General features: G+C 59.9%; 1 pseudogene; it reads left to right on the top strand.

Annotated features, from left to right (window-relative positions):
* The first annotated feature begins 1641 nt into the window (after positions 1-1641).
* On the top strand, positions 1642-7008 carry LOC111151688 (annotated as a pseudogene).
* Positions 7009-8071: the final 1063 nt, after the last annotated feature.

Here is an 8071-nt window from a genome sequence, read left to right as displayed (position 1 = left end):
GGGACTGAGCGGTGGGCTGGGATGTTCTGCTTTGCTGTTTCATTGTCTGACCACGTTTCTTCCTGTCCCTGCCTTCCCCACGTGGAGGCTGAGCTGTGGACTGTTGGGGACAGGAGTGTGGATGGCACTTAGGGGATTTGATTCCCGCCTTTCCCCAAGGACACAGGAAGGGGAAAGCCAACACCCTTATTCTCCAGAAAACTAAGCTGGGTGTGGGAGGGACTCAGTGAATGGGGAACAGTCTCAGCTTGGCCTGGCTGCTCCCTACTGTGTCCAGCCTTCAGAGGAAAGCCCGAGGTGGGCCAGCCCTGACAGTCGGCCAAGTGTGCTTCCTGCCCTGCCGCCCAAGAAGGAGCTATTTTTACTCGATTTTCGGATGACAGCACAGATTTCCAAGGCTGAAGTGCCTGGCCCGACATGGGAGCGCAGAGTCAGCAGGAACCGAAATCTTGGGTGTCCGGCTTTGCACCCCAAATGTCTAATCTTTGATCACAGGACTTCCTCAGGGTCAGACGTGAATGGAGGGATGTTTGATCGGGCCTCCCTGCCCACGTGGGGCTTTGCATCCCCTCCCTCAGAACGTCCGCATCCCCTCCAGCCCAGGGGAAAGGACAGCAATGTCCATGACAATGAGGAGGAGGAGGAGGAAGAGGAAACGTCTTCTGAATGAGAGACTCTCCCTTGTGGGTAGCAGAGCCAGCCAGGCCTGAGAGGAAAGGGGGGCAGGCTCCTAGTGGAGCAGTGGTAGGGATGGGGGTAAAGCCATTCCCAGGCAGAGGCTTTCTGGGGTCCAGCCCCACCCATGCCTCTGTTGCTGAGGAGGACAGAGGAGGGGTCCCAGCCCTGCCATGTCCTGGGGGACTCCCTGGCCAACAGCAGAATTTCCTGCTAGTTCCCATGACCTCCTGGAATGGCCGGTGCTGGAAGAAGCAGACCTACGCTGGGCCAGATGCTGCAAGGGAGGCATCCTCAGGATGAGGAAGGGGGCAAAGGGGTGTGGGGAACCCCACGTGAGCAGGGGCAGGGTAGACTCTCCCAGCATGTGGCAGTTTAGCAGAGGATCTAGGGGACAAGATGCAGGGTGGAGGGGGGTGGCAAGGCTTTCCTCAACTGGGGCCTGCCAAGGCCGGTGTAGGGGACCGGGCATGTCCACTTCTAGGACCAAGGAAGGCAGCTGGCGGACTGAAGGCCCACCACCCTGGGGATAGGTGGCCCGGGGCAGGGCTGGCTCCACTGGGGGGGGGGGTGGCGGGAGCCTGGGGTGTATCCTGAGGGGAGCAGAGAGCCTTTGATGGGTTTTAAGAGGGGTGGGGTTATTAGAGTTGCCTTTTCTGGAAGTCCATTAGGAGGTTAGTCTGGGGCTAACCATGGCTGGGGATCCGTCGGGACGCTGTGGCCTGAGCACCTCCTTCTTCTGTCCTCAGCTTCAGCAAACACCCCCAAACCCCACTACCGCTCCTCCGCACCGAGGGCCCAGATCTATGCCTTCTACTCCAGCACCGCCCCACCCCAGCTCCCTGCCTCTCTGCCCTCCAGAGCCCAGCAATCAATCAGCTTTCTCTTCACCGTGGATTACAGTGAGAAGCCAGCCGTCACTGGCAGGGAAGTCCAGCACAATGAGCACAGATAAAGCCGACAGCCATGCAGCCATTGTGGGGAAGAAGCCAGCACTGCTGGGACCCCAGAAGCAGCCCCCCACCCTTGGGTCCTGCCTCCCTCTCTCCTTCCCCCGACATCCATGGTAATTGCTTTATTTCCCTCTAAGCATCCATCTTGCTTCCTGTGTGTTTGGACCCCTCTGCGTTGCTGTGTGGTCAGAGGAGGGTGGGACAGAGAAGGACCCCAGGATCCCTGCTCCCAGAGAGGGCTGGATTGGGGCCCTAGGGGGTCTGAGCACCCCAGGAGGGACCTAGGGGCCTGATCTGGCTGCCCTGGTCTGGGCTTAGGGGCTCAGGCTTGGCCTCTATGTCAGAGGCTCTTTGTGGGAGATTTTGGGGGGAGGCTGAAGAGGTGGATCTCCCCATTTTGGTGGGGCAGGTGGAGTTAAGGAGGGTGGCAGACACCCAAGGCCACAGGTCAGGAAATGAGAAGTGTGATCAGGGGCTCTATGTGGCTCCTGATAATCCAGTGTCCCTTCCCACTAGGGTCACAGAGAGGAAGGACACTGGGAATCCGAGCTCCCATTAGCCACAAGGTGGCCTCAAATACCACGCCTTCAGGTCACCTGTCACTTTGAGTCCTGAATGGGGGTCCCAGCTGCAGGGACTGAGCTCTGCAGGGGTCTCCAAGCACAGGGGTAGGGATGAGACCCTTCACCCCGGGAGAGAGAGCCCTGCTCCCCACAGTCAGAACCTGGAGTGGGGGCTGGAGTGGGGCTGGGGGACACCCTTAACTTTCTCCAAACTTGTCCCTTCTCTCACCTGGTTTTAGAATCCCCCAGGCCAGAAACCTGCTCTCCCCCTCCTGCATCATTCTCTCCTGCGTAATGTTTGAGGGTAGAGGAGGAGGAAACAGGAAAGAGGGAAGGCAGGGACTGTAGAGACCACAGGACCTTGGCATGGACACCAGGATGTGGAGGGGGCTTCAGGCTCCCCTCCTGTTCCCCTTTTTTGGCCTCTCTCCTGCTACACCCCCTCCCCATCTTCTCTGAGAACCCTCTGGCTGCTTTCTTTCTTCTTGGGATGGGAGAAAACCCTCAGTGGCTGGACTGTGGGGGCCTCACCTCCAATTGAAGAGTAGGGAGGAGGCACCACCCGGCTTACTCCTGACTCACACCTGCCCGGGGGGCAGGGTCAATCCCCAGGTCTGGGTGTCTTCCTCCCAGGAGAATACTCAGCCTGAGCCCGGGAGCCATGGAGGCCACTCTGCTCCTGAATGGGGAAGGGGTCAAGAAAACCATCCTGCCTGGAGGGACCGGGGAGCTGGCAAACTTCATCACGGTGTCCTGGGTGAGTGGACCTGGTCTGCAGCATTCCTGCTGTGCGTCTTTTGGCTTTGCCAGAAAGGGGCCAGGAGGGACCTTCCCGGAATTATCAACCCTCGAGCACCTGGGAAGCATGGAAATGGCGCCCACTCACCGGATGTGGGTTGCGGGAAGGGCTTTGGGAGTTTTGTGATGCCCCAATGTAGAGTGGAGCCCTTAGGGTTCACGGTTTTGTCCACAAATGTCTGGTGAGCTTCCCTGGATAAAGGAGTGGCAGGGTCTGTGGCCTCAGATCTAGGGCTTCTGTAAGCCAGGCTCTGAGGTCCTGCACAGCTGCCAGGCAGGACAGCCAGTGGCTTGGGGTCTTTGGGGCAGGGGTGAGGGCAGGCAGCATGGGGGTCGTTGTGGGGTCCCTGCATCTGGATGGGGTGTGGTGAGCTGAGCCCAGAGGATAGCCCCACGAGTGATGGTGGGAGGTTTGTCTGAGACCAGGGTCCCCCTCCTCCTGACCAGGTGATCTTTCACTTCCGCACCACGAAACGTGATGAGGAGTGGACAGTGATCGACGACAGCAAGCGCGTGGGCCACCCCATGCACATCATCATCGGGAAAATGTTCAAGCTGGAGGTCTGGGAAGTGCTGCTGACGTCCATGAGGGTCGGCGAAGTGACCGAGTTCTGGTGTGACGCCATCGTGAGTAGCCCACACCCGCCCATGAGGTCCACGCCTCCATCAGCCCCCCTGCCGGCTCTGTGGGGCAAAGTGGGGTGAAAACGAAACCCTGCATCCCTTCCTCTGCCTCTGAGCACATGGAGGAGAGCTACCCCAGACCACAAGCTCCCAGAGTGACTGTCGGTGTTGTGGTCGTCTGGTGGGCAGGGTGGGGTGTGGCACCAGGACCATGCCCCACACATGATTACTGGGTCCTGGGGACTTTTGGTCACTGGTCACTTTCCTGCCCTTCTGCCCATGCCCGTGAGCCATGTAAAACTATTCTCAAATCTGTGACCCTCCTGGGATCGCCTCCTTGTTCTGTGGCCCAGATAGAAATGGCAAGACTCACTTTTTTTTTTTTAAGATTTTTTTAATTTATTCATTTGAGAGAGACACAGCGAGAGAGTACAAGCAGGAGGAACAGCAGTGGGAGAGGGAGAAGCAGACTCCCTGCTGAGCAGGGAGCCTGACATGGGGCTTAATCCTAGGACCCTGGGATCATGACCTGAGCTGAAGGCAGACACCTTGGAGGACAGGCTGAACTATTTTGGCCCCTCTCTGTTCCTGGAGCTGCCATGAGGGTGCCGGAGATGGGCCTTTTCTGGACCGTCCCAGCAGAGGGAGGCTCTCAGGGACAGTTCACAGGCGGGGCAGCTGAGGCCCAAGGGGCTGGTTTTCTCAGCCCTCCTCCTCCTTGAGGGTGGCTAGCTCCGTGCCCAGTGCAGGGAGAGGCTGGGATGAGTGGGGCCTACACCCACGCCTCCTGTAACTCACATCAGCTCCATGACCACAGGTGTGGCTGAAGGGACCAGAGCTCAGACAGGTGCCCAGGCTCCCTGCTAATCAGCAGCCCCTTGGGGATGCCAGGCACACCCTCTGGCCCCTGGACCCTGTGCCTTTCCCTACTCCCCACACTTCCCTCCCTGAAGCTCACCAATCCATGGGCTCAGGTGTCCCCGGGAGAGAAATGGGTCACAAGGGCTAAGCACAAGGGCCAGGAAAGGTGAAAGCATGCCCCCTGGAGCCGGGCATGAACCCAGCTTGTGTTGTTTCCTAGCTGGGTGACCTTATGCAACTAACTTCATGCCTCTGGGCTCCAGTCTCCCAACTGTGGAGAGGGGAAAAGGGCCTCCCTCACTGGGGCATTTTAAGGATGGAAGGAGCTGATGGAGCTGGGAGAGCACTTGGCCTGGAACACAGTGCACCACAGTCCTTCCTGGGGGCCTGTTGAGGGCAAACAGCAGCAACAGCCCCAGGCTGGTAAGGCTGTAGCAGGACTCAGAATGGGTGCTCCGAGCACACAGGCCAGATGCCATCCGCCGTCTTTCCCCCCAGCACACAAGGGGTCTACCCCATCCTGTCCCAGAGCCTGTGGCAGGTGGCGGAGGGCAAGGACCCCACGGAGTGGCACGTACACACATGTGGGCTGGCCAACATGTTTGCCTACCACACACTGGGCTACAAGGACCTGGATGAGCTACAGAAGGAGCCACAGCCTCTGATTTTCGTGATAGAGCTGCTGCAGGTGTGCCCTGGGGACAGCAGGGGCAAAGGGCTGACCCAGCCTCAGGGAGCATGCGGTGTGGGGAGCCCCACCTCGCTGGTCCTGGGCATCACTGCCTTCTCACTAGAGCATGAGGGGGCTCCTAAACCACTGCCGCATTTATGGGGTGGTGGGAGAGGGTCCGGCCTGGGTTGGGACTCAGGTTATGGCCAAGGATGAGGTTCAGCCCAAGGGCTACATGGGTGAACAAATAAGGGAATTGTGTCAACAATAGGGCCTTTGCAGTTGTGCGGTTTGTGCACTGCACAAGGGCCTCACCTCTAAGGTGTTCATTTTAGACCTCATAGATCTGAACTTTTATATGACAATTTCCCAGCAGGTGGCAATAACATGTCTTGTTCTAGCCAAATGAGTATGGAGACCACCTTCCGAATATTGGAAGTCCAGTGTTGATAAAGGGCTGCCTGTCCCTAACTTGCATAAAGGTGCTGATTTAGGGCGGGCACAGCCCGTGGCTTCCATCCCCTATGTATGTGGATGTGACCAGCAAGCATGCTTGTGGAGAAGGCAGAGGAGGCGGGTCCCCAGCTGCGGGGGCGCAGGTCCCCCGGTCCCCGCCTGACCTGCCTGCTGCTGTCGGGCCAGGTGGAGGCCCAGAGTGAGTACTGGCAGGAGATGTGGAGCCTGACCAACCAGAAGATGCAGGCGGTGCCCATCTTCCATGGAGAAGGGAACGGGCTCTTCAAGCTGGACCGCTACGACGAAGCCTCCAGCAAGTACCAGGAGGCCATCATCTGCCTGAGGAACCTGCAAACCAAGATGGGGGGCTGCCCACGCGGCCGGGGTGGGGGCACGGCGCCAGGGGTGGGGGGCAGGCGGCCCAGCTCACGGCCGACCGGCATGCCCCTCCGTGCAGGAGGAGAAGCCCTGGGAGGCGCAGTGGCTGAGCTGGAGAAGATGATCAATACCCTCATTCTCAACTAGACACCTGCCAGTGTCTGCTCAAGAAAGAGGAGTACTACAAGGTGCTGGAGCACAGGAGCCACATCCTGCGGCTGCACCCAGGTGCAGCCTGGCGCGAGGAGGGGCAGCCGGCACGAGCCGGGGGGGGGGGGGGGGTGGGCTGGCAGGTCAGGGAGCGGGGCGGGGCCTCTAAGGGAGGCCTTTGTGCTCACCGCAGCCTCTGGGACTCCCAGGCAGCAGGCCTGCACACCGGTGCCCTGGTAGCTGGTGCTGCTGGTTGGGAGCAGGTGTTTGTGAGCGAGGTGCATGGGAACAGGCGTGCAGGGTGGAGTGACTGCGGGTGGGCTGCGACATAGATCTCCTGCTGTGCGCAGGGGGCTGGGTTCCCTGTGCTCCTTACCTCCTTCAGTGCCCTGAGTAACCCGTGGGGGCGGGGGCGGGGACGGGGCCTGGAGCCTCCACCATGCGGGGAGCCCACCTGACCGAGTAGGAGGTTATGGGTTTGGAGTTAGCTCTGGGGCCTGGCAGGGTAACCACAAGGGAGGGGAGTAGGTCCTGCTATTGCTGCTGTCACCACATGAACAACCAAGGAGGCGGCCCACGGGGCACAGAGAGGTCAAGGATCACGGTCAAGGTTAAGACTTTGTCAGCTATGAGGCAGCGCCTGGAAGGGGCTCAGCAGGTGCAGTGTCATCCTCCCTTCAGGGATTGTGAAGGCCTACTACATGCGGGCCTGGGCTCACGCGGAGGTGTGGAATGAGATGGAGGCCAGGGCGGACCTTCAGAAAGTGCTGGAGCTGGAGCCATCCATGGGGAAGGTGGTGCATAGGAGCTGAGGCTTTTGGAAAACTGCCTGGAGAAGCGGGAGGAAGAGCAGCTCTGTTGCTGGAACATGCTGGGCTAGGGCGAGGAGTGGGCCTCCCCTGGCCTCCCCTGCCTCCCCTGCCTCCCCGGCTTCTCCTGGCCTCCCTTGGCCTCCCCTGCTTCTCCTGGCATCCCTTGCTTCTGGCCTCCTCTGGCTTCCCCTGCCTCCCTGGCCTCCCCTGCTTCTCTTGCCTCCCCTGCCTTCTTGGCTTCCTCTTCTCCTGGCTGCCCCTGGCCTCCCCTGGCCTCCCCTGCCTCCCCTGGCTTCTTCTGACCTCCCTTGGCCTCCCCCGCATCTCCTGGCATCCCCTGCTTCTCCTGGCCTCCCATGCCTTCCCTGCTTCCTCGGCCTCCCCGGCCTCCCCTGCCTCCCCTGCTTCCCCTGCCTTACTGGCTTCCTCCTCTTCTCCTGGCTGCCCCTGGCCTCTCCTTCCCCCCCTCTTCCCTGCTTCTCCTGGCCTCCCCTGCCTCCCCTGCCTCCCTGGGTACTTCTGTAGTTGTGCACACTTCCGCTAGAATGCTCTCTCGGGTCCATGCCACACCCTTCTGGGCAGGACAACCACTGGAACTTTACTCCCCCACCCCTACCCCGCTTCTGTCTGTAGCCAAAATTACGTTTTTTGTGCTTTGTCCAAGGCCTGACTAAAATGAAAAAACAAAAAACAAAAAACAAAGAGTGTAAGTAAGTTTCCCCTCAGGCACTGCATGGCACTGTGATTGTGGTTCTTTCTCTGTGGTCCCCAATCCATGGGCCCAGGGCCAAAAGAATGAGGCTGTTCCTGGCGGTGGGAGTGGCCGCGAAAACTGATGTTTTCTCTCCTTCCCCTCTTTTGTGTCACCAGGAGGTTTGAGGTGTCGGTCCCCTACCCCTGCCCAGAGAGGAAAGAGGGTTGATGTTTGGTGGGTTCTGCTTGTGGATAAGGGCTCCCTGGCAGGGAGGAGGGTGGCCAGCATGACCTGGGGCGAGGAGGTCAGAGCAAGGGGACACTGTGAGCTGGGGAAGCCGGAGCGGGACAGCTGCCTGCCTCCCAATGGCCCTGGAAGGCTGGACAGGCAGGGGCCCCAGTGGGGGTCAGAGGCAGGGGCCCCAGTGGCTCAGAGTC

This window comes from Enhydra lutris, unplaced genomic scaffold (assembly GCF_002288905.1).
Source record: "Enhydra lutris kenyoni isolate GAN:26980312 unplaced genomic scaffold, ASM228890v2 scaffoldscaffold26, whole genome shotgun sequence".
In the NCBI taxonomy this organism is placed as follows: Eukaryota; Metazoa; Chordata; class Mammalia; order Carnivora; family Mustelidae; genus Enhydra; species Enhydra lutris.
The sequence above is the reverse complement of the archived record's forward strand: the minus strand, read 5'-3'. Positions and strand labels throughout refer to the sequence as shown.